Source organism: Phalangium opilio, unplaced genomic scaffold (assembly GCF_054372755.1).
Source record: "Phalangium opilio isolate 3A_F unplaced genomic scaffold, DU_Popi_V2 ptg001170l_1, whole genome shotgun sequence".
NCBI lineage: Eukaryota > Metazoa > Arthropoda > Arachnida > Opiliones > Phalangiidae > Phalangium > Phalangium opilio.
The window spans coordinates 7139058-7159834 of record NW_028324255.1 but is presented as its reverse complement, the minus strand read 5'-3'; the positions used below and the strand labels follow the sequence as shown (position 1 = coordinate 7159834).

The 20777-nt window shown below is 46.2% G+C and overlaps 4 non-coding genes across 4 annotated transcripts; all 4 read right to left on the bottom strand.

Annotated features, from left to right (window-relative positions):
* Nucleotides 1-5490: 5490 nt before the first annotated feature.
* On the bottom strand, nucleotides 5491-5563 carry TRNAK-CUU (transfer RNA lysine (anticodon CUU)). Its single transcript has one exon. It is a non-coding gene; the product is annotated as a tRNA-Lys (tRNA).
* A 14178-nt stretch (nucleotides 5564-19741) lies between these two features.
* TRNAK-CUU (transfer RNA lysine (anticodon CUU)) lies at nucleotides 19742-19814 on the bottom strand. Its single transcript has one exon. It is a non-coding gene; the product is annotated as a tRNA-Lys (tRNA).
* A 367-nt stretch (nucleotides 19815-20181) lies between these two features.
* On the bottom strand, nucleotides 20182-20254 carry TRNAS-GCU (transfer RNA serine (anticodon GCU)). Its single transcript has one exon. It is a non-coding gene; the product is annotated as a tRNA-Ser (tRNA).
* Nucleotides 20255-20622: 368 nt separating this feature from the next.
* Nucleotides 20623-20695, bottom strand: TRNAK-CUU (transfer RNA lysine (anticodon CUU)). The gene has a single exon. It is a non-coding gene; the product is annotated as a tRNA-Lys (tRNA).
* Between the last annotated feature and the right edge of the window lie 82 nt (nucleotides 20696-20777).

Genomic DNA, 20777 nt, shown 5'->3' with positions numbered 1-20777 from the left:
GGTATTGTGGAAAAACTTTGACTTTTTACGTCACATCTGAGACCTCACAACACCGCTCTCGGATGGGCTCGAACCACCAACCTTTCGGTTAACAGCCGAACGCACTAAGCATTGCGCCAAGGAAGCTTAGAATTTAAAATGTTGTCAGGTATTGTGGAAAAACTTTGGCATTTTACGTTACTTTTGACATCTCACAACACCGCTCCCGGGAGGGCTCGAACCACCAACCTTTCGGTTAACAGATGAACGCGATAACCATTGCGCAACGGAAGCCCAAAAATTATATCGTCGTCAGGTATTGTGGAAAAACTTTGACTTTTTACGTCACATCTGAGGCCTCACAACACCGCTCCCGGGTGGGCTCGAACCACCGACCTTTCGGTTAACAGCCGAACGCACTAAGCATTGCGCCATGGAAGCTTAGAATTTAAAATGTTGTCAGGTATTGTGGAAAAACTTTGGGTTTTTACGTTACTTTTTAGATCTCACAACACCGCTCCCGGGTGGGCTCGAACCACCAACCTTTCGGTTAACAGATGAACGCGATAACCATTGCGCAACGGAAGCCCAAAAATTATATCGTCGTCAGGTATTGTGGAAAAACTTTGACTTTTTACGTCACATCTGAGACCTCACAACACCGCTCCCGGATGGGCTCGAACCACCAACCTTTCGGTTAACAGCCGAACGCACTAACCATTGAGCCACGGAAGCTCAGAAACTCAATGGTTGTCAGGTATTGTGGAAAAACTTTGACTTTTTACGTCACATCTGAGACCTCACAACACCGCTCTCGGATGGGCTCGAACCACCAACCTTTCGGATAACAGCCGAACGCGCTAACCATTGCGCCACGGAAGCCAAAAAATAGAAAGGCCGTCAGGTATTGTGGAAAAACTTTGACTTTTTACGTCACATCTGAGACTCCACAACACCGCTCCCGGATGGGCACAACCACCAACCTTACGGTTAACAGCCGAATGCGCTAACCATTGCGCTACGGAAGCCCAAAAAATAAATGTTCGTCAGGTATTGTGGGAAAAGTTTGACTTTTTACGTCACATCTGAGACCTCACAACACCGCTCCCGGGTGGGCTCGAACCACCGACCTTTCGGTTAACAGCCGAACGCACTAAGCATTGCGCCACGGAAGCTTAGAATTTAAAAGGTTGTCAGGTATTGTGGAAAAACTTTGGCTTTTTACGTTACTTTTGAGATCTCACAACGCCGCTCCTGGGTGGGCTCGAACCACCAACCTTTCGGTTAACAGATGAACGCGCTAACCATTGAACCACGGAAGCTCAGAAATTCAATGGTTGTCAGGTATTGTGGAAAAACTTTGACTTTTTACGTCACATCTCAGACCTCACAACACCGCTCCCGGGTGGGCTCGAACCACCGACCTTTCGGTTAACAGCCGAACGCACTAAGCATTGCGCCATGGAAGCTTAGAATTTAAAATGTTGTCAGGTATTGTGGAAAAACTTTGGCATTTTACGTTACTTTTGACATCTCACAACACCGCTCCCGGGAGGGCTCGAACCACCAACCTTTCGGTTAACAGATGAACGCGATAACCATTGCGCAACGGAAGCCCAAAAATTATATCGTCGTCAGGTATTGTGGAAAAACTTTGACTTTTTACGTCACATCTGAGGCCTCACAACACCGCTCCCGGGTGGGCTCGAACCACCGACCTTTCGGTTAACAGCCGAACGCACTAAGCATTGCGCCATGGAAGCTTAGAATTTAAAATGTTGTCAGGTATTGTGGAAAAACTTTGGGTTTTTACGTTACTTTTTAGATCTCACAACACCGCTCCCGGGTGGGCTCGAACCACCAACCTTTCGGTTAACAGATGAACGCGATAACCATTGCGCAACGGAAGCCCAAAAATTATATCGTCGTCAGGTATTGTGGAAAAACTTTGACTTTTTACGTCACATCTGAGACCTCACAACACCGCTCCCGGATGGGCTCGAACCACCAAAATTTCGGTTAACAGCCGAACGCACTAACCATTGAGCCACGGAAGCTCAGAAACTCAATGGTTGTCAGGTATTGTGGAAAAACTTTGACTTTTTACGTCACATCTGAGACCTCACAACACCGCTCTCGGATGGGCTCGAACCACCAACCTTTCGGATAACAGCCGAACGCGCTAACCATTGCGCCACGGAAGCCCAAAAATTGAAAGGCCGTCAGGTATTGTGGAAAAACTTTGACTTTTTACGTCACATCTGAGACCCCACAACACCGCTCCCGGATGGGCACAACCACCAACCTTACGGTTAACAGCCGAATGCGCTAACCATTGCGCTACGGAAGCCCAAAAAATAAATGTTCGTCAGGTATTGTGGGAAAAGTTTGACTTTTTACGTCACATCTGAGACCTCACAACACCGCTCCCGGGTGGGCTCGAACCACCGACCTTTCGGTTAACAGCCGAACGCACTAAGCATTGCGCCACGGAAGCTTAGAATTTAAAAGGTTGTCAGGTATTGTGGAAAAACTTTGGCTTTTTACGTTACTTTTGAGATCTCACAACGCCGCTCCTGGGTGGGCTCGAACCACCAACCTTTCGGTTAACAGATGAACGCGCTAACCATTGAACCACGGAAGCTCAGAAATTCAATGGTTGTCAGGTATGTGGAAAAACTTTGACTTTTTACGTCACATCTCAGACCTCACAACACCGCTCCCGGGTGGGCTCGAACCACCGACCTTTCGGTTAACAGCCGAACGCACTAAGCATTGCGCCATGGAAGCTTAGAATTTAAAATGTTGTCAGGTATTGTGGAAAAACTTTGGCTTTTTACGTTACTTTTGAGATCTCACAACACCGCTCCCGGGTGGGCTCGAACGACCAACCTTTCGGTTAACAGATGAACGTGATAATCATTGCGAAAAGGAAGCCCAAAAATTAAACGGTCTTCAGGTATTGTGGAAAAACTTTTATATTCTGGGTTACAGCTGACACCTCACAACACCGCTCCCGGATGGGCTCGAACCACCACCCTTTCGGTTAACAGACAAAAGCACAAAACATTGCGCCGCGGAAGCTTAGAATTTGAAATGTTGTCAGGTATTTTGGAAAAACTTTGACTTTTAACGTTACTTATAACACTTCACACCAACGTTCTCGGCTGGGCTTGAGCCACCAACCTTTCGGATAACAGCCGAACGCGCTAACCATTGCGCCACGGAAGCCCAAAAATTAAATGTTCGTCAGGTATTGTGGGAAAACTTTGACTTTTTACGTCACATCTGAGGCCTCACAACACCGCTCCCGGGTGGGCTCGAACCACCGACCTTTCAGTTAACAGCCGAACGCACTAAGCATTGCGCCATGGAAGCTTAGAATTTAAAATGTTGTCAGGTATTGTGGAAAAACTTTGGCTTTTTACGTTTTTTTTGAGATCTCACAACACCGCTCCCGGGTGGGCTCGAACCACCGACCTTTCGGTTAACAGCCGAAGGCACTAAGCATTGCGCCATGGAAGCTTAGAATTTAAAATGTTGTCAGGTATTGTGGAAAAACTTTGGCTTTTTACGTTACTTTTGAGATCTCACAACACCGCTCCCGGGTGGGCTCGAACCACCAACCTTTCGGTTAACAGATGAACGCGATAACCATTGCGCAACGGAAGCCCAAAAATTATATCGTCGTCAGGTATACTGGAAAAACTTTGACTTTTTACGTCACATCTGAGACCTCACAACACCGCTCCCGGATGGGCTCGAACCACCAACCTTTCGGTTAACAGCCGAACGCGCTAACCATTGAGCCAAGGAAGCTCAGAAATTCAATGGTTGTCAGGTATTGTGGAAAAACTTTTACTTTTTACGTCACATCTGAGACCTCACAACACCGCTCCCGGGTGGTTTCGAACCACCGACCTTTCGGTTAACAGCCGAACGCACTAAGCATTGCGCCACGGAAACTTAGAATTTAAAATGTTGTTAGGTATCGTGGAAAAACTTTGGCTTTTTACGTTACTTTTGAGATCTCACAACACCGCTCCCGGGTGGGCTCGAACCACCAACCTTTCGGTTAACAGATGAACGCGATAACCATTGCGCAACGGAAGCCCAAAAATTATATCGTCGTCAGGTATACTGGAAAAACTTTGACTTTTTACGTCACATCTGAGACCTCACAACACCGCTCCCGGATGGGCTCGAACCACCACCCTTTCGGTTAACAGACGAAAGCACAAAACATTGCGCCACGGAAGCTTAGAATTTAAAATGTTGTCAAGTATTTTGGAAAAACTTTGGCTTTTTACGTTACTTTTGAGATCTCACAACACCGCTCCCGGGTGGGCTCGAACCACCGACCTTTCGGTTAACAGCCGAACGCACTAAGCATTGCGCCATGTAAGCTTAGAATTTAAAATGTTGTCAGGTATTGTGGAAAAAGTTTGGCTTTTTACGTTACTTTTGAGATCTCACAACACCGCTCCCGGGTGGGCTCGAACCACCAACCTTTCGGTTAACAGATGAACGCGATAACCATTGCGCAACGGAAGCCCAAAAATTATATCGTCGTCAGGTATACTGGAAAAACTTTGACTTGTTACGTCACATCTGAGACCTCACAACACCGCTCCCGGATGGGCTCGAACCACCAACCTTTCGGTTAACAGCCGAACGCGCTAACCATTGAGCCACGGAAGCTCAGAAATTCAATGGTTGTCAGGTATTGTGGAAAAACTTTGACTTTTTACGTCACATCTGAGACCTCACAACACCGCTCTCGGATGGGCTCGAACCACCAACCTTTCGGTTAACAGCCGAACGCACTAAGCATTGCGCCAAGGAAGCTTAGAATTTAAAATGTTGTCAGGTATTGTGGAAAAACTTTGGCATTTTACGTTACTTTTGACATCTCACAACACCGCTCCCGGGAGGGCTCGAACCACCAACCTTTCGGTTAACAGATGAACGCGATAACCATTGCGCAACGGAAGCCCAAAAATTATATCGTCGTCAGGTATTGTGGAAAAACTTTGACTTTTTACGTCACATCTGAGATCTCACAACACCGCTCCGGGATGGGCTCGAACCACCAACCTTTCGGTTAACAGCCGAACGCACTAAGCATTGCGCCACGGATGCTTAGAATTTAAAATGTTGTCAAGTATTGTGGAAAAACTTTGGCTTTTTACGTTACATTCGAGATCTCACAACACCGCTCCCGGGTGGGCTCGAACGACCAACCTTTCGGTTAACAGATGAACGTGATAACCATTGCGAAATGGAAGCCCAAAAATTAAATGGTCTTCAGGTATTGTGGAAAAACTTTTATATTCTGGGTTACAGCTGACACCTCACAACACCGCTCCCGGATGGGCTCGAACCACCAACCTTTCGGTTAACAGACGAAAGCACAAAACATTGCGCCACGGAAGCTTAGAATTTAAAATTTTGTCAGGTATTTTGGAAAAACTTTGGCTTTTTTACGTTACTTTTGAGATCTCACAACACCGCTCCCGGGTGGGCTCGAACCACCGACCTTTCGGTTAAGAGCCGAACGCACTAAGCATTGCGCCATGGAAGCTTAGACTTTAAAATGTTGTGAGGTATTGTGGAAAAACTTTGGCTTTTTACGTTACTTTTGAGATCTCACAACACCGCTCCCGGGTGGGCTCGAACGACCAACCTTTCGGTTAACAGATGAACGTGATAACCATTGCGAAAAGGAAGCCCAAAAATTAAATGGTCTTCAGGTATTGTGGAAAAACTTTTATATTCTGGGTTACAGCTGACACCTCACAACACCGCTCCCGGAAGGGCTCGAACCACCAACCTTTCGGTTAACAGACGAAAGCACAAAACATTGCGCCACGGAAGCTTAGAATTTAAAATGTTGTCAGGTATTTTGGAAAAACTTTGGCTTTTTACGTTACTTTTGAGATCTCACAACACCGCTCCCGGGTGGGCTCGAACCACCAACCTTTCGGTTAACAGATGAACGCGATAACCATTGCGCAACGGAAGCCCAAATATTATATCGTCGTCAGGTATTGTGGAAAAACTTTGGCTTTTTTACGTTACTTTTGAGATCTCACAACACCGCTCCCGGGTGGGCTCGAACCACCGACCTTTCGGTTAACAGCCGAACGCACTAAGCGTTGCGCCATGGAAGCTTAGAATTTAAAATGTTGTCAGGTATTGTGGAAAAACTTTAACTTTTTACGTCACATCTGAGACCTCACAACACCGCTCCCGGGTGGTTTCGAACCACCGACCTTTCGGTTAACAGCCGAATGCACTAAGCATTGCGCCACGGAAGCTTAGAATATAAAATGTTGTCAGGTATTGTGGAAAAACTTTGGCTTTTTACGTTACTTTTGAGATCTCACAACACCGCTCCCGGGTGGGCTCGAACCACCAACCTTTCGGTTAACAGATGAACGCGATAACCATGGCGCAACGGAAGCCCAAAAATTATATCATCGTCAGGTATTGTGGAAAAACTTTGACTTTTTACGTCACATCTGAGATCTCACAACACCGCTCCGGGATGGGCTCGAACCACCAACCTTTCGGTTAACAGCCGAATGCGCTAACCATTGCACCACGGAAGCCCAAAAAATAAATGTTCGTCAGGTATTGTGGGAAAACTTTGACTTTTTACGTCACATCTGAGGCCTCAAACACCGCTCCCGGGTGGGCTCGAACCACCGACCTTTCGGTTAACAGCCGAACGCACTAAGCATTGCGCCATGGAAGCTTAGAGTTTAAAATGTTGTCAGGTATTGTGGAAAAACTTTGGCTTTTTACGTTACTTTTGAGTTCTCACAAAACCGCTCCCGGGTGGGCTCGAACCACCAACCTTTCGGTTAACAGATGAACGCGATAACCATTGCGCAACGGAAGCCCAAAATTATTTCGTCGTCAGGTATTATGGAAAAACTTTGACGTTTTACGTCACATCTGAGACCTCACAACACCGCTCCCGGAAGGCTCGAACCAACAACCTTTCGGTTAACAGCCGAACGCACTAAGCATTGCGCCACGGAAGCTTAGAATTTAAAATGTTGTCAGGTATTGTGGAAAAACTTTGGCTTTTTACGTTACATTTGAGATCTCACAACACCGCTCCCGGGTGGGCTCGAACGACCAACCTTTCGGTTAACAGATGAACGTGATAACCATTGCGAAAAGGAAGCCCAAAAATTAAATGGTCTTCAGGTATTGTGGAAAAACTTTTATATTCTGGGTTACAGCTGACACCTCACAACACCGCTCCCGGAAGGGCTCGAACCACCAACCTTTCGGTTAACAGACGAAAGCACAAAACATTGCGCCACGGAAGCTTAGAATTTAAAATGTTGTCAGGTATTTTGGAAAAACTTTGGCTTTTTACGTTACTTTTGAGATCTCACAACACCGCTCCCGGGTGGGCTCGAACCACCAACCTTTCGGTTAACAGATGAACGCGATAACCATTGCGCAACGGAAGCCCAAATATTATATCGTCGTCAGGTATTGTGGAAAAACTTTGGCTTTTTTACGTTACTTTTGAGATCTCACAACACCGCTCCCGGGTGGGCTCGAACCACCGACCTTTCGGTTAACAGCCGAACGCACTAAGCATTGCGCCATGAAAGCTAAGAATTTAAAATGTTGTCAGGTATTGTGGAAAAACTTTAACTTTTTACGTCACATCTGAGACTTCACAACACCGCTCCCGGGTGGTTTCTAACCACCGACCTTTCGGTTAACAGCCGAATGCACTAAGCATTGCGCCACGGAAGCTTAGAATATAAAATGTTGTCAGGTATTGTGGAAAAACTTTGGCTTTTTACGTTACTTTTGAGATCTCACAACACCGCTCCCGGGTGGGCTCGAACCACCAACCTTTCGGATAACAGATGAACGTGATAACCATTGCGAAAAGGAAGCCCAAAGATTAAATGGTCTTCAGGTATTGTGGAAAAACTTTTATATTCTGGGTTACAGCTGACACCTCACAACACCGCTCCCGGATGGGCTCGAACCACCACCCTTTCGGTTAACAGACAAAAGCACAAAACATTGCGCCGCGGAAGCTTAGAATTTGAAATGTTGTCAGGTATTTTGGAAAAACTTTGACTTTTAACGTTACTTATAACACTTCACACCAACGTTCTCGGCTGGGCTTGAGCCACCAACCTTTCGGATAACAGCCGAACGCGCTAACCATTGCGCCACGGAAGCCCAAAAATTAAATGTTCGTCAGGTATTGTGGGAAAACTTTGACTTTTTACGTCACATCTGAGGCCTCACAACACCGCTCCCGGGTGGGCTCGAACCACCGACCTTTCGGTTAACAGCCGAACGCACTAAGCATTGCGCCATGGAAGCTTAGAATTTAAAATGTTGTCAGGTATTGTGGAAAAACTTTGGCTTTTTACGTTACTTTTGAGATCTCACAACACCGCTCCCGGGTGGGCTCGAACGACCAACCTTTCGGTTAACAGATGAACGTGATAACCATTGCGAAAAGGAAGCCCAAAAATTAAATGGTCTTCAGGTATTGTGGAAAAACATTTATATTCTGGGTTACAGCTGACACCTCAACACACCGCTCCCGGATGGGCTCGAACCACCACCCTTTCGGTTAACAGACGAAAGCACAAAACATTGCGCCACGGAAGCTTAGAATTTAAAATGTTGTCAAGTAATTTGGAAAAACTTTGGCTTTTTACGTTTTTTTTGAGATCTCACAACACCGCTCCCGGGTGGGCTCGAACCACCAACCTTTCGGTTAACAGATGAACGCGATAACCATTGCGCAACGGAAGCCCAAAAATTATATCGTCGTCAGGTATACTGGAAAAACTTTGACTTTTTACGTCACATCTGAGACCTCACAACACCGCTCCCGGATGGGCTCGAACCACCAACCTTTCGGTTAACAGCCGAACGCGCTAACCATTGAGCCAAGGAAGCTCAGAAATTCAATGGTTGTCAGGTATTGTGGAAAAACTTTTACTTTTTACGTCACATCTGAGACCTCACAACACCGCTCCCGGGTGGTTTCGAACCACCGACCTTTCGGTTAACAGCCGAACGCACTAAGCATTGCGCCACGGAAACTTAGAATTTAAAATGTTGTCAGGTATTGTGGAAAAACTTTGGCTTTTTACGTTACTTTTGAGATCTCACAACACCGCTCCCGGGTGGGCTCGAACCACCAACCTTTCGGTTAACAGATGAACGCGATAACCATTGCGCAACGGAAGCCCAAAAATTATATCGTCGTCAGGTATACTGGAAAAACTTTGACTTTTTACGTCACATCTGAGACCTCACAACACCGCTCCCTGATGGGCTCGAACCACCACCCTTTCGGTTAACAGACGAAAGCACAAAACATTGCGCCACGGAAGCTTAGAATTTAAAATGTTGTCAAGTATTTTGGAAAAACTTTGGCTTTTTACGTTACTTTTGAGATCTCACAACACCGCTCCCGGGTGGGCTCGAACCACCGACCTTTCGGTTAACAGCCGAACGCACTAAGCATTGCGCCATGTAAGCTTAGAATTTAAAATGTTGTCAGGTATTGTGGAAAAAGTTTGGCTTTTTACGTTACTTTTGAGATCTCACAACACCGCTCCCGGGTGGGCTCGAACCACCAACCTTTCGGTTAACAGATGAACGCGATAACCATTGCGCAACGGAAGCCCAAAAATTATATCGTCGTCAGGTATACTGGAAAAACTTTGACTTTTTACGTCACATCTGAGACCTCACAACACCGCTCCCGGATGGGCTCGAACCACCAACCTTTCGGTTAACAGCCGAACGCGCTAACCATTGAGCCACGGAAGCTCAGAAATTCAATGGTTGTCAGGTATTGTGGAAAAACTTTGACTTTTTACGTCACATCTGAGACCTCACAACACCGCTCTCGGATGGGCTCGAACCACCAACCTTTCGGTTAACAGCCGAACGCACTAAGCATTGCGCCAAGGAAGCTTAGAATTTAAAATGTTGTCAGGTATTGTGGAAAAACTTTGGCATTTTACGTTACTTTTGACATCTCACAACACCGCTCCCGGGAGGGCTCGAACCACCAACCTTTCGGTTAACAGATGAACGCGATAACCATTGCGCAACGGAAGCCCAAAAATTATATCGTCGTCAGGTATTGTGGAAAAACTTTGACTTTTTACGTCACATCTGAGATCTCACAACACCGCTCCGGGATGGGCTCGAACCACTAACCTTTCGGTTAACAGCCGAATGCGCTAACCATTGCACCACGGAAGCCCAAAAAATAAATGTTCGTCAGGTATTGTGGGAAAACTTTGACTTTTTACGTCACATCTGAGGCCTCAAACACCGCTCCCGGGTGGGCTCGAACCACCGACCTTTCGGTTAACAGCCGAACGCACTAAGCATTGCGCCATGGAAGCTTAGAGTTTAAAATGTTGTCAGGTATTGTGGAAAAACTTTGGCTTTTTACGTTACTTTTGAGTTCTCACAAAACCGCTCCCGGGTGGGCTCGAACCACCAACCTTTCGGTTAACAGATGAACGCGATAACCATTGCGCAACGGAAGCCCAAAAATTATATCGTCGTCAGGTATACTGGAAAAACTTTGACTTTTTACGTCACATCTGAGACCTCACAACACCGCTCCCGGATGGGCTCGAACCACCAACCTTTCGGTTAACAGCCGAACGCGCTAACCATTGAGCCAAGGAAGCTCAGAAATTCAATGGTTGTCAGGTATTGTGGAAAAACTTTTACTTTTTACGTCACATCTGAGACCTCACAACACCGCTCCCGGGTGGTTTCGAACCACCGACCTTTCGGTTAACAGCCGAACGCACTAAGCATTGCGCCACGGAAACTTAGAATTTAAAATGTTGTCAGGTATTGTGGAAAAACTTTGGCTTTTTACGTTACTTTTGAGATCTCACAACACCGCTCCCGGGTGGGCTCGAACCACCAACCTTTCGGTTAACAGATGAACGCGATAACCATTGCGCAACGGAAGCCCAAAAATTATATCGTCGTCAGGTATACTGGAAAAACTTTGACTTTTTACGTCACATCTGAGACCTCACAACACCGCTCCCTGATGGGCTCGAACCACCACCCTTTCGGTTAACAGACGAAAGCACAAAACATTGCGCCAGGGAAGCTTAGAATTTAAAATGTTGTCAAGTATTTTGGAAAAACTTTGGCTTTTTACGTTACTTTTGAGATCTCACAACACCGCTCCCGGGTGGGCTCGAACCACCGACCTTTCGGTTAACAGCCGAACGCACTAAGCATTGCGCCATGTAAGCTTAGAATTTAAAATGTTGTCAGGTATTGTGGAAAAAGTTTGGCTTTTTACGTTACTTTTGAGATCTCACAACACCGCTCCCGGGTGGGCTCGAACCACCAACCTTTCGGTTAACAGATGAACGCGATAACCATTGCGCAACGGAAGCCCAAAAATTATATCGTCGTCAGGTATACTGGAAAAACTTTGACTTTTTACGTCACATCTGAGACCTCACAACACCGCTCCCGGATGGGCTCGAACCACCAACCTTTCGGTTAACAGCCGAACGCGCTAACCATTGAGCCACGGAAGCTCAGAAATTCAATGGTTGTCAGGTATTGTGGAAAAACTTTGACTTTTTACGTCACATCTGAGACCTCACAACACCGCTCTCGGATGGGCTCGAACCACCAACCTTTCGGTTAACAGCCGAACGCACTAAGCATTGCGCCAAGGAAGCTTAGAATTTAAAATGTTGTCAGGTATTGTGGAAAAACTTTGGCATTTTACGTTACTTTTGACATCTCACAACACCGCTCCCGGGAGGGCTCGAACCACCAACCTTTCGGTTAACAGATGAACGCGATAACCATTGCGCAACGGAAGCCCAAAAATTATATCGTCGTCAGGTATTGTGGAAAAACTTTGACTTTTTACGTCACATCTGAGATCTCACAACACCGCTCCGGGATGGGCTCGAACCACTAACCTTTCGGTTAACAGCCGAATGCGCTAACCATTGCACCACGGAAGCCCAAAAAATAAATGTTCGTCAGGTATTGTGGGAAAACTTTGACTTTTTACGTCACATCTGAGGCCTCAAACACCGCTCCCGGGTGGGCTCGAACCACCGACCTTTCGGTTAACAGCCGAACGCACTAAGCATTGCGCCATGGAAGCTTAGAGTTTAAAATGTTGTCAGGTATTGTGGAAAAACTTTGGCTTTTTACGTTACTTTTGAGTTCTCACAAAACCGCTCCCGGGTGGGCTCGAACCACCAACCTTTCGGTTAACAGATGAACGCGATAACCATTGCGCAACGGAAACCCAAAATTATTTCGTCGTCAGGTATTGTGGAAAAACTTTGACGTTTTACGTCACATCTGAGACCTCACAACACCGCTCCCGGAGGGCTCGAACCAACAACCTTTCGGTTAACAGCCGAACGCACTAAGCATTGCGCCACGGAAGCTTAGAATTTAAAATGTTGTCAGGTATTGTGGAAAAACTTTGGCTTTTTACGTTACATTTGAGATCTCACAACACCGCTCCCGGGTGGGCTCGAACGACCAACCTTTCGGTTAACAGATGAACGTGATAACCATTGCGAAAAGGAAGCCCAAAAATTAAATGGTCTTCAGGTATTGTGGAAAAACTTTTATATTCTGGGTTACAGCTGACACCTCACAACACCGCTCCCGGAAGGGCTCGAACCACCAACCTTTCGGTTAACAGACGAAAGCACAAAACATTGCGCCACGGAAGCTTAGAATTTAAAATGTTGTCAGGTATTTTGGAAAAACTTTGGCTTTTTACGTTACTTTTGAGATCTCACAACAGCGCTCCCGGGTGGGCTCGAACCACCAACCTTTCGGTTAACAGATGAACGCGATAACCATTGCGCAACGGAAGCCCAAATATTATATCGTCGTCAGGTATTGTGGAAAAACTTTGGCTTTTTCACGTTACTTTTGAGATCTCACAACACCGCTCCCGGGTGGGCTCGAACCACCGACCTTTCGGTTAACAGCCGAACGCACTAAGCATTGCGCCATGGAAGCTTAGAATTTAAAATGTTGTCAGGTATTGTGGAAAAACTTTAACTTTTTACGTCACATCTGAGACCTCACAACACCGCTCCCGGGTGGTTTCGAACCACCGACCTTTCGGTTAACAGCCGAATGCACTAAGCATTGCGCCACGGAAGCTTAGAATATAAAATGTTGTCAGGTATTGTGGAAAAACTTTGGCTTTTTACGTTACATTTGAGATCTCACAACACCGCTCCCGGGTGGGCTCGAACGACCAACCTTTCGGTTAACAGATGAACGTGATAACCATTGCGAAAAGGAAGCCCAAAAATTAAATGGTCTTCAGGTATTGTGGAAAAACTTTTATATTCTGGGTTACAGCTGACACCTCACAACACCGCTCCCGGAAGGGCTCGAACCACCAACCTTTCGGTTAACAGACGAAAGCACAAAACATTGCGCCACGGAAGCTTAGAATTTAAAATGTTGTCAGGTATTTTGGAAAAACTTTGGCTTTTTACGTTACTTTTGAGATCTCACAACACCGCTCCCGGGTGGGCTCGAACCACCAACCTTTCGGTTAACAGATGAACGCGATAACCATGGCGCAACGGAAGCCCAAAAATTATATCATCGTCAGGTATTGTGGAAAAACTTTGACTTTTTACGTCACATCTGAGATCTCACAACACCGCTCCGGGATGGGCTCGAACCACCAACCTTTCGGTTAACAGCCGAATGCGCTAACCATTGCACCACGGAAGCCCAAAAAATAAATGTTCGTCAGGTATTGTGGGAAAACTTTGGCTTTTTACGTTACTTTTGAGTTCTCACAAAACCGCTCCCGGGTGGGCTCGAACCACCAACTTTTCGGTTAACAGATGAACGCGATAACCATTGCGCAACGGAAGCCCAAAATTATTTCGTCGTCAGGTATTGTGGAAAAACTTTGACGTTTTACGTCACATCTGAGACCTCACAACACCGCTCCCGGAGGGCTCGAACCAACAACCTTTCGGTTAACAGCCGAACGCACTAAGCATTGCGCCACGGAAGCTTAGAATTTAAAATGTTGTCAGGTATTGTGGAAAAACTTTGGCTTTTTACGTTACATTTGAGATCTCACAACACCGCTCCCGGGTGGGCTCGAACGACCAACCTTTCGGTTAACAGATGAACGTGATAACCATTGCGAAAAGGAAGCCCAAAAATTAAATGGTCTTCAGGTATTGTGGAAAAACTTTTATATTCTGGGTTACAGCTGACACCTCACAACACCGCTCCCGGAAGGGCTCGAACCACCAACCTTTCGGTTAACAGACGAAAGCACAAAGCATTGCGCCACGGAAGCTTAGAATTTAAAATGTTGTCAGGTATTTTGGAAAAACTTTGGCTTTTTACGTTACTTTTGAGATCTCACAACACCGCTCCCGGGTGGGCTCGAACCACCAACCTTTCGGTTAACAGATGAACGCGATAACCATTGCGCAACGGAAGCCCAAATATTATATCGTCGTCAGGTATTGTGGAAAAACTTTGGCTTTTTTACGTTACTTTTGAGATCTCACAACACCGCTCCCGGGTGGGCTCGAACCACCGACCTTTCGGTTAACAGCCGAACGCACTAAGCATTGCGCCATGGAAGCTAAGAATTTAAAATGTTGTCAGGTATTGTGGAAAAACTTTAACTTTTTACGTCACATCTGAGACCTCACAACACCGCTCCCGGGTGGTTACGAACCACCGACCTTTCGGTTAACAGCCGAATGCACTAAGCATTGCGCCACGGAAGCTTAGAATATAAAATGTTGTCAGGTATTGTGGAAAAACTTTGGCTTTTTACGTTACTTTTGAGATCTCACAACACCGCTCCCGGGTGGGCTCGAACCACCAACCTTTCGGTTAACAGATGAACGCGATAACCTTGGCGCAACGGAAGCCCAAAAATTATATCATCGTCAGGTATTGTGGAAAAACTTTGACTTTTTACGTCACATCTGAGATCTCACAACACCGCTCCGGGATGGGCTCGAACCACCAACCTTTCGGTTAACAGCCGAACGCACTAAGCATTGCGCCATGGAAGCTTAGAATTTAAAATGTTGTCAGGTATTGTGGAAAAACTTTAACTTTTTACGTCACATCTGAGACCTCACAACACCGCTCGCGGGTGGTTTCGAACCACCGACCTTTCGGTTAACAGCCGAATGCACTAAGCATTGCGCCACGGAAGCTTAGAATATAAAATGTTGTCAGGTATTGTGGAAAAACTTTGGCTTTTTACGTTACTTTTGAGATCTCACAACACCGCTCCCGGGTGGGCTCGAACCACCAACCTTTCGGTTAACAGATGAACGCGATAACCATGGCGCAACGGAAGCCCAAAAATTATATCATCGTCAGGTATTGTGGAAAAACTTTGACTTTTTACGTCACATCTGAGACCTCACAACACCGCTCCCGGAAGGGCTCGAACCACCAACCTTTCGGTTAACAGCCGAATGCGCTAACCATTGCACCACGGAAGCCCAAAAAATAAATGTTCGTCAGGTATTGTGGGAAAACTTTGACTTTTTACGTCACATCTGAGGCCTCAAACACCGCTCCCGGGTGGGCTCGAACCACCGACCTTTCGGTTAACAGCCGAACGCACTAAGCATTGCGCCATGGAAGCTTAGAGTTTAAAATGTTGTCAGGTATTGTGGAAAAACTTTGGCTTTTTACGTTACTTTTGAGTTCTCACAAAACCGCTCCCGGGTGGGCTCGAACCACCAACTTTTCGGTTAACAGATGAACGCGATAACCATTGCGCAACGGAAGCCCAAAATTATTTCGTCGTCAGGTATTGTGGAAAAACTTTGACGTTTTACGTCACATCTGAGACCTCACAACACCGCTCCCGGAGGGCTCGAACCAACAACCTTTCGGTTAACAGCCGAACGCACTAAGCATTGCGCCACGGAAGCTTAGAATTTAAAATGTTGTCAGGTATTGTGGAAAAACTTTGGCTTTTTACGTTACATTTGAGATCTCACAACACCGCTCCCGGGTGGGCTCGAACGACCAACCTTTCGGTTAACAGATGAACGTGATAACCATTGCGAAAAGGAAGCCCAAAAATTAAATGGTCTTCAGGTATTGTGGAAAAACTTTTATATTCTGGGTTACAGCTGACACCTCACAACACCGCTCCCGGAAGGGCTCGAACCACCAACCTTTCGGTTAACAGACGAAAGCACAAAACATTGCGCCACGGAAGCTTAGAATTTAAAATGTTGTCAGGTATTTTGGAAAAACTTTGGCTTTTTACGTTAATTTTGAGATCTCACAACACCGCTCCCGGGTGGGCTCGAACCACCAACCTTTCGGTTAACAGATGAACGCGATAACCATTGCGCAACGGAAGCCCAAATATTATATCGTCGTCAGGTATTGTGGAAAAACTTTGGCTTTTTTACGTTACTTTTGAGATCTCACAACACCGCTCCCGGGTGGGCTCGAACCACCGACCTTTCGGTTAACAGCCGAACGCACTAAGCATTGCGCCATGGAAGCTAAGAATTTAAAATGTTGTCAGGTATTGTGGAAAAACTTTAACTTTTTACGTCACATCTGAGACCTCACAACACCGCTCCCGGGTGGTTTCGAACCACCGACCATTCGGTTAACAGCCGAATGCACTAAGCATTGCGCCACGGAAGCTTAGAATATAAAATGTTGTCAGGTATTGTGGAAAAACTTTGGCTTTTTACGTTACTTTTGAGATCTCACAACACCGCTCCCGGGTGGGCTCGAACCACCAACCTTTCGGTTAACAGATGAACGCGATAACCATGGCGCAACGGAAGCCCAAAAATTATATCATCGTCAGGTATTGTGGAAAAACTTTGACTTTTTACGTCACATCTGAGATCTCACAACACCGCTCCGGGATGGGCTCGAACCACCAACCTTTCGGTTAACAGCCGAATGCGCTAACCATTGCACCACGGAAGCCCAAAAAATAAATGTTCGTCAGGTATTGTGGGAAAACTTTGACTTTTTACGTCACATCTGAGGCCTCAAACACCGCTCCCGGGTGGGCTCGAACAACCGACCTTTCGGTTAACAGCCGAACGCACTAAGCATTGCGCCATGGAAGCTTAGAGTTTAAAATGTTGTCAGGTATTGTGGAAAAACTTTGGCTTTTTACGTTACTTTTGAGTTCTCACAAAACCGCTCCCGGGTGGGCTCGAACCACCAACCTTTCGGTTAACAGATGAACGCGATAACCATTGCGCAACGGAAGCCCAAATATTATATCGTCGTCAGGTATTGTGGAAAAACTTTGGCTTTTTTACGTTACTTTTGAGATCTCACAACACCGCTCCCGGGTGGGCTCGAACCACCGACCTTTCGGTTAACAGCCGAACGCACTAAGCATTGCGCCATGGAAGCTAAGAATTTAAAATGTTGTCAGGTATTGTGGAAAAACTTTAACTTTTTACGTCACATCTGAGACCTCACAACACCGCTCCCGGGTGGTTTCGAACCACCGACCTTTCGGTTAACAGCCGAATGCACTAAGCATTGCGCCACGGAAGCTTAGAATATAAAATGTTGTCAGGTATTGTGGAAAAACTTTGGCTTTTTACGTTACTTTTGAGATCTCACAACACCGCTCCCGGGTGGGCTCGAACCACCAACCTTTCGGTTAACAGATAAACGCGATAACCATGGCGCAACGTAAGCCCAAAAATTATATCATCGTCAGGTATTGTGGAAAAACTTTGACTTTTTACGTCACATCTGAGATCTCACAACACCGCTCCGGGATGGGCTCGAACCACCAACCTTTCGGTTAACAGCCGAATGCGCTAACCATTGCACCACGGAAGCCCAAAAAATAAATGTTCGTCAGGTATTGTGGGAAAACTTTGACTTTTTACATCACATCTGAGGCCTCAAACACCGCTCCCGGGTGGGCTCGAACAACCGACCTTTCGGTTAACAGCCGAACGCACTAAGCATTGCGCCATGGAAGCTTAGAGTTTAAAATGTTGTCAGGTATTGTGGAAAAACTTTGGCTTTTTACGTTACTTTTGAGTTCTCACAAAACCGCTCCCGGGTGGGCTCGAACCACCAACCTTTCGGTTAACAGATGAACGCGATAACCATTGCGCAACGGAAGCCCAAAATTATTTCGTCGTCAGGTATTGTGGAAAAACTTTGACGTTTTACGTCACATCTGAGACCTCACAACACCGCTCCTGGAGGGCTCGAACCAACAACCTTTCGGTTAACAGCCGAACGCACTAAGCATGGCGCCACGGAAGCTTAGAATTTAAAATGTTGTCAGGTATTGTGGAAAAACTTTGGCTTTTTACGTTACATTTGAGATCTCACAACACCGCTCCCGGGTGGGCTCGAACGACCAACCTTTCGGTTAACAGATGAACGTGATAACCATTGCGAAAAGGAAGCCCAAAAATTAAATGGTCTTCAGGTATTGTGGAAAAACTTTTATATTCTGGGTTACAGCTGACACCTCACAACACCGCTCCCGGAAGGGCTCGAACCACCAACCTTTCGGTTAACAGACGAAAGCACAAAACATTGCGCCACGGAAGCTTAGAATTTAAAATGTTGTCAGGTATTTTGGAAAAACTTTGGCTTTTTACGTTACTTTTGAGATCTCACAACACCGCTCCCGGGTGGGCTCGAACCACCAACCTTTCGGTTAACAGATGAACGCGATAACCATTGCGCAACGGAAGCCCAAATATTATATCGTCGTCAGGTATTGTGGAAAAACTTTGGCTTTTTTACGTTACTTTTGAGATCTCACAACACCGCTCCCGGGTGGGCTCGAACCACCGACCTTTCGGTTAACAGCCGAACGCACTAAGCATTGCGCCATGGAAGCTTAGAATTTAAAATGTTGTCAGGTATTGTGGAAAAGCTTTAACTTTTTACGTCACATCTGAGACCTCACAACACCGCTCCCGGGTGGTTTCGAACCACCGACCTTTCGGTTAACAGCCGAATGCACTAAGCATTGCGCCACGGAAGCTTAGAATATAAAATGTTGTCAGGTATTGTGGAAAAACTTTGGCTTTTTACGTTACTTTTGAGATCTCACAACACCACTCCCGGGAGGGCTCGAACCACCAACCTTTCGGTTAACAGATGAACGCGATAACCATTGCGCAACGGAAGCCCAAAAATTATATCGTCGTCAGGTATTGTGGAAAAACTTTGACTTTTTACGTCACATCTGAGATCTCTCAACACCGCTCCGGGATGGGCTCGAACCACCAACCTTTCGGTTAACAGCCGAACGCACTAAGCATTGCGCCACGGAAGCTTAGAATTTAAAATGTTGTCAAGTATTGTGGAACAACTTTGGCTTTTTACGTTACATTCGAGATCTCACAACACCGCTCCCGGTTGGGCTCGAACGACCAACCTTTCGGTTAACAGATGAACGTGATAACCATTGCGAAATGGAAGCCCAAAAATTAAATGGTCTTCAGGTATTGTGCAAAAACTTTTATATTCTGGGTTACAGCTGACACCTCACAACACCGCTCCCGGATGGGCTCGAACCACCAACCTTTCGGTTAACAGACGAAAGCACAAAACATTGCGCCACGGAAGCTTAGAATTTAAAATGTTGTCAGGTATTTTGGAAAAACTTTGGCTTTTTTACGTTACTTTTGAGATCTCACAACACCGCTCCCGGGTGGGCTCGAACCACCGACCTTTCGGTTAAGAGCCGAACGCACTAAGCATTGCGCCATGGAAGCTTAGAATTATAATGTTGTGAGGTATTGTGGAAAAACTTTGGCTTTTTACGTTACTTTTGAGATCTCACAACACCGCTCCCGGGTGGGCTCGAACCACCAACCTTTCGGTTAACAGATGAACGCGATAACCATTGCGCCACGGAAGCTTAGAATTTAAAATGTTGTCAGGTATTGTGGAAAAACTTTGGCTTTTTTAGTTACATTTGAGATCTCACAACACCGCTCCCGGGTGGGCTCGAACCACCGACCTTTGAGTTAACAGCCGAACGCGCTAACCATTGAGCCACGGAAGCTCAGAAATTCAATGGTTGTCAGGTATTGTGGAAAAACGTTGACTTTTTACGTCACATCTGAGATCTCACAACACCGCTCCGGGATGGGCTCGAACCACCAACCTTTCGGTTAGCAGCCGAATGCGCTAACCATTGCGCCACGGAAGCCCAAAAAATAAATGTTCGTCAGGTATTGTGGGAAAACTTTGACTTTTTACGTCACATCTGAGGCCTCAAACACCGCTCCCGGGTGGGCTCGAACCACCGACCTTTCGGTTAACAGATGAACGTGATAACCATTGCGAAAAGGAAGCCCAAAAATTAAATGGTCTTCAGGTATTGTGGAAAAACTTTTATATTCTGGGTTACAGCTGACACCTCACAACACCGCTCCCGGATGGGCTCGAACCACCAACCTTTCGGTTAACAGACGAAAGCACAAAACATTGCGCCACGGAAGCTTAGAATTTAAAATGTTGTCAGGTATTTTGGAAAAACTTTGGCTTTTTTACGTTACTTTTGAGATCTCACAACACCGCTCCCGGGTGGGCTCGAACCACCGACCTTTCGGTTAAGAGCCGAACGCACTAAGCATTGCGCCATGGAAGCTTAGAATTATAATGTTGTGAGGTATTGTGGAAAAACTTTGGCTTTTTACGTTACTTTTGAGATCTCACAACACCGCCCCCGG